General features: G+C 47.3%; 2 non-coding genes across 2 annotated transcripts; both read left to right on the top strand.

Annotated features, from left to right (window-relative positions):
• Positions 1 to 3254: 3254 nt before the first annotated feature.
• Positions 3255 to 3326, top strand: Trnad-guc (transfer RNA aspartic acid (anticodon GUC)). The gene has a single exon. It is a non-coding gene; the product is annotated as a tRNA-Asp (tRNA).
• A 643-nt stretch (positions 3327 to 3969) lies between these two features.
• Trnaw-cca (transfer RNA tryptophan (anticodon CCA)) lies at positions 3970 to 4041 on the top strand. The gene has a single exon. It is a non-coding gene; the product is annotated as a tRNA-Trp (tRNA).
• The last annotated feature ends 1881 nt before the right edge of the window (positions 4042 to 5922 follow it).

Raw genomic sequence — 5922 nt, 5'->3', positions numbered from 1 at the left:
CCTGAAAGTGGTTTTTGGTCAAAGTGTTTGGTCACAGGGACAGAAAAGCAAACCAGGACGCCTACGTGGATTGTCGCAATAGATTTCTTCACTAATAACCTTCTTGCTTTTGTTACCTCCCTACAGTCTATTCTCAACCCAGCCAACCTTTTGCTTCTTTTCTCTTGTCTTGTTTGTTTATTTATTTACTTACTTATTTATTTTGAGAGGCAGAGGCAGGTGGATCTCTGTGAGTTTGAGGCCAGCCTGGTCTACAAAGCAAGTTCCAGGACAGCCAGGGCTGTCACACAGAAAAACTTTGCCTTGAAAAACCAAAAACAATGAAACATTTTTATTATTTTCAATTCCACACACACATCTATAACATACTTTGATCATGTCCCCCCTTCCGGTCTTACCTTCCCCCCATCAACCCCCTTCTTTCCAACAGGTCCCCTTTTTACATTCCCCCAAACACAACACTTTTTTAGTGTTTTTTTCCATAAGCATCGGTGGGGATTATTTATTTGGATAAGGGCAACTTTCCAATGGCTATACCACTGAGGAATGTGAATCTCCTTCACAGACAGGTGGGGCCTTATGAGGCCCTCCCCATCCATGATGGAATCCTGATGGCTCAGCCTGTACAGACTTCTTTTTTTTTTTTTTTTAAGACAGGGTTTCTCTGTGTAGCTTTAGATCCTGTCCTGGAACTTTCGAACTCACAGAGATCCGCCTGCCTCTGCCTCCTGAGTGCTGAGATTAAAGATGTGTACTACCACAGCCTGGCTCTCACAGCACTCCTATACATCCTCTATCTGCCTCCATGTTCTCTGAGCCTTGGGAAGTATTCATATCTTTTGCTGTTGTTGTTGTTGTTGTTGTTGTTGTTGTTGTTGTTGTTACGGTTTTTTTAAATTATGTGTGTGGGTAGGGATATGTTCATATGAGTGCAGTACCCACAAGGGCCAGAGAGCTTGATCCCTTGGAACTGTAGTTATAGATGGTTACACGCAACCTAATGTGGGTGCCAAGAACCAAACTTCGGTCCTCGGCTACATCTATACATGCTCTTTTTGAGTCACTTTGAGTCATTTTACCAGCCTGGTGTTCACTTCTTAACCCAGCTTACCTCCATGCATTAAACCTGTTTAACTAGCTACTCTCTAATTTTATTCTACTATTTTTCCAAAATCTGCTCTTATTGATGTCTAATATGCTATTATATTGTTTATTATCTGATGTCTAACATGTTATTATATAGCTTACTGCTTGCCTTCCTGGCAATATAATAAAAGCACCATAAGGCTAGGATTTACCCATTGAAATATCCCAATGCATCTAACACTAAGTTCAGTACATGAATAAGTAACCATACATTGCCTGTCAACTATAATAGCTGATTAGTCAATAATAATACAGGAACAAGCACAGTCCGTGTGTCATATAAACACAAATGCTAGTTATAAACTTTTCTCTCCGTGGCCGGTATTTACTTATTTAACGTACAAGCATATGGATCGAAGCTGCAAAGCCCAGGATTTGCTGCCAGAGCTTACATGATTCCCAGCTTTTCCTCACATCCTGTGTCGGCTGCCTAATACCTATGATGAGAGAGTGTGGATCGTTTTGTGAGATAGGATTACTAGCCAAACAATTACTTAGCTCGACCACGACTTGAAACTCCAATACTATCAACTGCCCCTTCTGCTCTCTCCCTCCACAGAGCACTGGGGGGACCCTGTCCTGTGCACTGCCAGCCGCGTTTGTAAGCGGAGGTTTCTCCCAAATGCTGACAGTAAGGAATCTCCCAAACCCGGTTCAGGTTAACGACCAGCTTTTCCTTTCCATTTTAGGAAGACCGACAGCAGGTGCTGAGCTGCTCGCTCCCGGGTCTGAGCTGACTCAGGGTACTGCTCAGTGTCCCCAGGGTGCCCGCAATGAGCGCCTCTTCTCCCTTTATGGAGCAGGGCGAACAGGTGCTCCAGCTGACCTCGGCGCCTGCTTCCTCGTAGCTCTGCCAACTGAGAGAGACCTGGGCAAGTCCTTTAGATCCTACCCAGAAAAGGCCATCGCCAGAGTTACCACAAGGGCCCTTTGGACCTCACAAGAGTTATTGGAGAATGAGAAGTGGGCACATGCCACAGGATATGGAGGGCTTTTTTGAGGAAGTTAATATAGTTAGAGGTGAAAAAAAAAAAAAGGAACGGGCCAAAACACACCTCAGAAATGGCCATTTCTGTCTATATTAAACAAATAACCTTGGCCAGCAGATGTTATTTTTTTTAATTACCATGTAATTCATGATCTATAAAAATTCACTAGTTCTTAACACACTGCAAGAAAAGGACCCGAAGGTACATGAGTGACCGTTCTAATATTATATTGTTATTGTCTGTCTGGCTTTTACGATAACGTAAGCCCCATAAGGTCGGGATTTACCCATTAAGATCTTCCAGTGCATCTAATACAATGTCTGGTACGTTGTAAGTTCCATATAGCTCCGGAATCCTTTCAATGGTGTCTGTTTATCTATGGCTGTATAAATGCACTTGGTGACCAAGTAAAAGTTTGTAAGTGAGGCCCTCCTTGTTCCCCTGGGGGGAAAAAAAATGGCTTGATCCTGTTTACGAAACGGCTTAGTATATCCCAAATGCTCCTACTGGTCCTGTTGGTGTATTTTCACAGCCCTGTGTTAATCAGATGGTACATCTTTGTTTTTAATTCTCTAACTGCAGGATTCCTTAGCCGTGTACAAACTTATTTCTGTCATTTTTAAGTTGTAGACACCTTAAGACGGGCATAGGAAGTCAGTCGATCAGCAAAATTTCATTTGAAGGTAGCTAATCCTGCGCACGGATCCTTTTGTGTCAGGAACGCTGACGGATCGTTCGAAGACACAGGGCTGCGGAACAGCTCTGACCATACCATGCACTTGGCCTTCAACTTCCAAGTGAAACACGAATTTGTGAGGACCTCAACTCACATGCCCTTCATCACGCTTAACTCAAACACACACAAAAAAAAGCCTGACACATTGGGAGAGCTTAGAGCTCTGCCAAGGAATGTTCACGTAGTTCGCTGGAGTGAACTTGGAAGTGCGTTTTCTTCTAAAGAGACGGCGAGAACCAGCAACATGGCCAGATAAACAAGTGCAACAGCCGTTCGTTCCGAGGCGTCCAATTTTCCATCCTCGGTCCTCGGGGGAGGAGCTGGAACCTGGAGAAACCTCATCTCTCCTTTAGGAGACACCTGGGAAGGGAGCCACTCACGGCTCCTCGTTAGTATAGTGGTTAGTATCCCCGCCTGTCACGCGGGAGACCGGGGTTCAATTCCCCGACGGGGAGGTCGAGGCTTTTTGTTTTGTTTTTGTTTTTTATTTTACCGGCCTGCGGAAGAATTGTGTTTAAACCCTAAACCGTGTCCCTCTCGGGACAATCGTTTTTTAAGTTCGCCGATGCCCGGTGAGACGAGAGATCGCCCTCTCCCAGAGAAAACGCTTAGCGCGGGGGTAGGAGAAGAAAGCGCGGGGACTCAGTGGGGCGGGGCGGGGGGGGGGGGCCGGTGCGCAGGCGCCGTGTGGCGCAGGCCCGCGCGTGCGCAGTGGCGTCCCGCCAGATTACAAAGGCCGGTCCCTCCCTGGGCGCGCAGACCGACCGCGTGGGGGAGGGGAGAGGGCGTCTCCGCCCCTAACGGGCGGGGGCGGGGCGGCCAGAGCGGAAGTGGCCGGGGGGGGGGGGGGAAGAAGCGGAAGTGCGGGTTCCTCGCCCTCCCGCCGACCGGGTTAGGCGCGAACCCTAGTCTCCCGCCTCCGCTGGTGATCTCCCGACCTAGACGGAGAGCTAGCTGTCAGGGAGAGAGCCGGAGCGGGCGCCGAGAGAACCGGCTCCGCCAGCTCCGGAGTGAGAGGCAGCGGATGGACGCGGGAGGCCGGCGCCAACCGCCATGTGCTCGGAGTCCTAAGAAACCGCGCGAGCCACAGCCCAGCAGGACCTCGTGGCGCAACGGTAGCGCGTCTGACTCCAGATCAGAAGGCTGCGTGTTCGAATCACGTCGGGGTCATGGCTCATTTTTTCTTTCATTTTGTTTTTTGACTTTTGAATTCACTCGCTTAGTGCGAGCCGTGGTGTGTTCCCGCCATTTTTCGAAACTGCCTTTTGTGCTTTAAGGTTTCGTTCAGAAGTCACCGTAATACTTTAGTTGCTGAAAAATAAGGCTTACCAAATAGCATAGCGCCTGAAGGCGGTTTTTAGGCCTTGCAAAGTGAGGGTTTGGTTTTTCGTTGTTGTCATTAATGACTTGAGAAATGGTCTTACTGCTCTGCGTTAAGCATTGTTTTTCACAGCAATTACGCGATATTGCGGTACAGACTGTTTCTCCAAAAATGGACTTAATCTGTTCGCCTTTTGAAAGCAAGTACGATCGCGTACAATTGATTAAATGTTACAGATTTTGAGCAGCAGAAAACATATTTTAAGCCATCCGGTGCCAGATGTTGGAGTAAGTGCCCATGAAAGTAACATAAACTGGAATGGAGAGATAAAACGGACACACTAACTCTGCCCCGGGTCATACAGCCCATTACAAGGTGATACAACCGGTTCTGTCTGCACCAAAAAGGCTAACGTTTGTACAAATGAAATAACGTGTTTGGTTCAAGCTAAGATAAAGAAGTACTGTAACAGGAAAGTGCACACGTGGGGGAAAGGTAGATTTAGTTCGACACTGAATTGTCTGTCCAAAGTTTTCATGGTGGAGCCCTAACTCACTCCTTCCCCCATCCTCGGTAACTCAGAATGTGGCTATTTGGAGACAGGGCTTTTAAAGAGTTGATTAAGTAAAAATGAGTCTATTAGATGGAGTGCTAATGCAGTCGGACTGATGTCATGCTTCTGGACGCATGTCAGGGATGTGTGCACATAGAAAGTTCGTGTTGAGATAGCAGAAGGCAGCCACCCTCAAAAGAAGCCCACGTTGCCTCCTTCCACAGGGAAAGGACTGGAGAGGTGAATGAGAGGCAGACTATACAGGAGCTTGTGGCCTTCTGATTTGTTCTCAGGGAAATGCAGAGCTGTTACAGTCATTCATAATTTTGTCATTCACGACTTTAACAGGATCACCGAGAACACAGAACATGGCCTAGCCTTTTTCTGCACTGCACCCTGGGAATAACAGGGGCCGATAAGACTGGCCGTGCTGTTCACCGTACAAGCTAAGGGTGTCAAGTCCAAATACGTCAAAATGCATCTAAACTGGAAAGCGGTGGCCTTCCGTTTACTGCAATAAAACACTCTGACCAAAGCAACTGGGGGAAGGAAGGGGTTTCTTTCAACTTAGAAGTCACAGTCCATCACCGAGGGAAATCAGACCAGGGACTGGAGGAGGAACTTGAAGCAAACCACAGAGAAACGCTGCTTGCTGCAACCCTCGGGCTCATGCTTGGCTTTCTTACACAGCCCAGGACCACCTGCTCGCAAAATGGGACTGCCTACAGTGGTCCTGGGCTGACCTACATCGATTAACCAGGCGGTTCCCCTCAGACAGATCCACAGGCTAATCTAATCGGGACATTCCCTCATCGGGTGAGACTTCTCAGCTGACTCTAGGCTTTGTGAAATTGACAGAGCTAACTAGGGCAAATATATGTACCTGAATATTACCGTTTGTATGTTTGTTTGTTTGAGAGAGGAGCTCACTGTGTAGCTCTGGCTGTTCTGGAACTCACGATGTACACACCACGCTGGCCTCAAAAAGAGATCTGCCTACCCCTGCCTCCGGAATCCCGGGATTAAAGGCCTGTGTGTGCCAACACCACCTGGCCAATTACTATTTTTTTCTTTCACAGGTCCTAGCATTTCCTCTAAGTTGGATCTGTGTAGTTTCTTAGAATGGTTAACTGGGTGGCTTAGTGTAATTTAGAAGCAATCTAACACTGCATTTTAA

The sequence above is a fragment of the Peromyscus californicus genome, unplaced genomic scaffold, assembly GCF_007827085.1.
Source record: "Peromyscus californicus insignis strain IS unplaced genomic scaffold, ASM782708v3 Scaffold_24__1_contigs__length_46423439, whole genome shotgun sequence".
Taxonomy (NCBI): Eukaryota; Metazoa; Chordata; class Mammalia; order Rodentia; family Cricetidae; genus Peromyscus; species Peromyscus californicus.
This window is presented reverse-complemented; position numbering and strand designations above follow the sequence as displayed.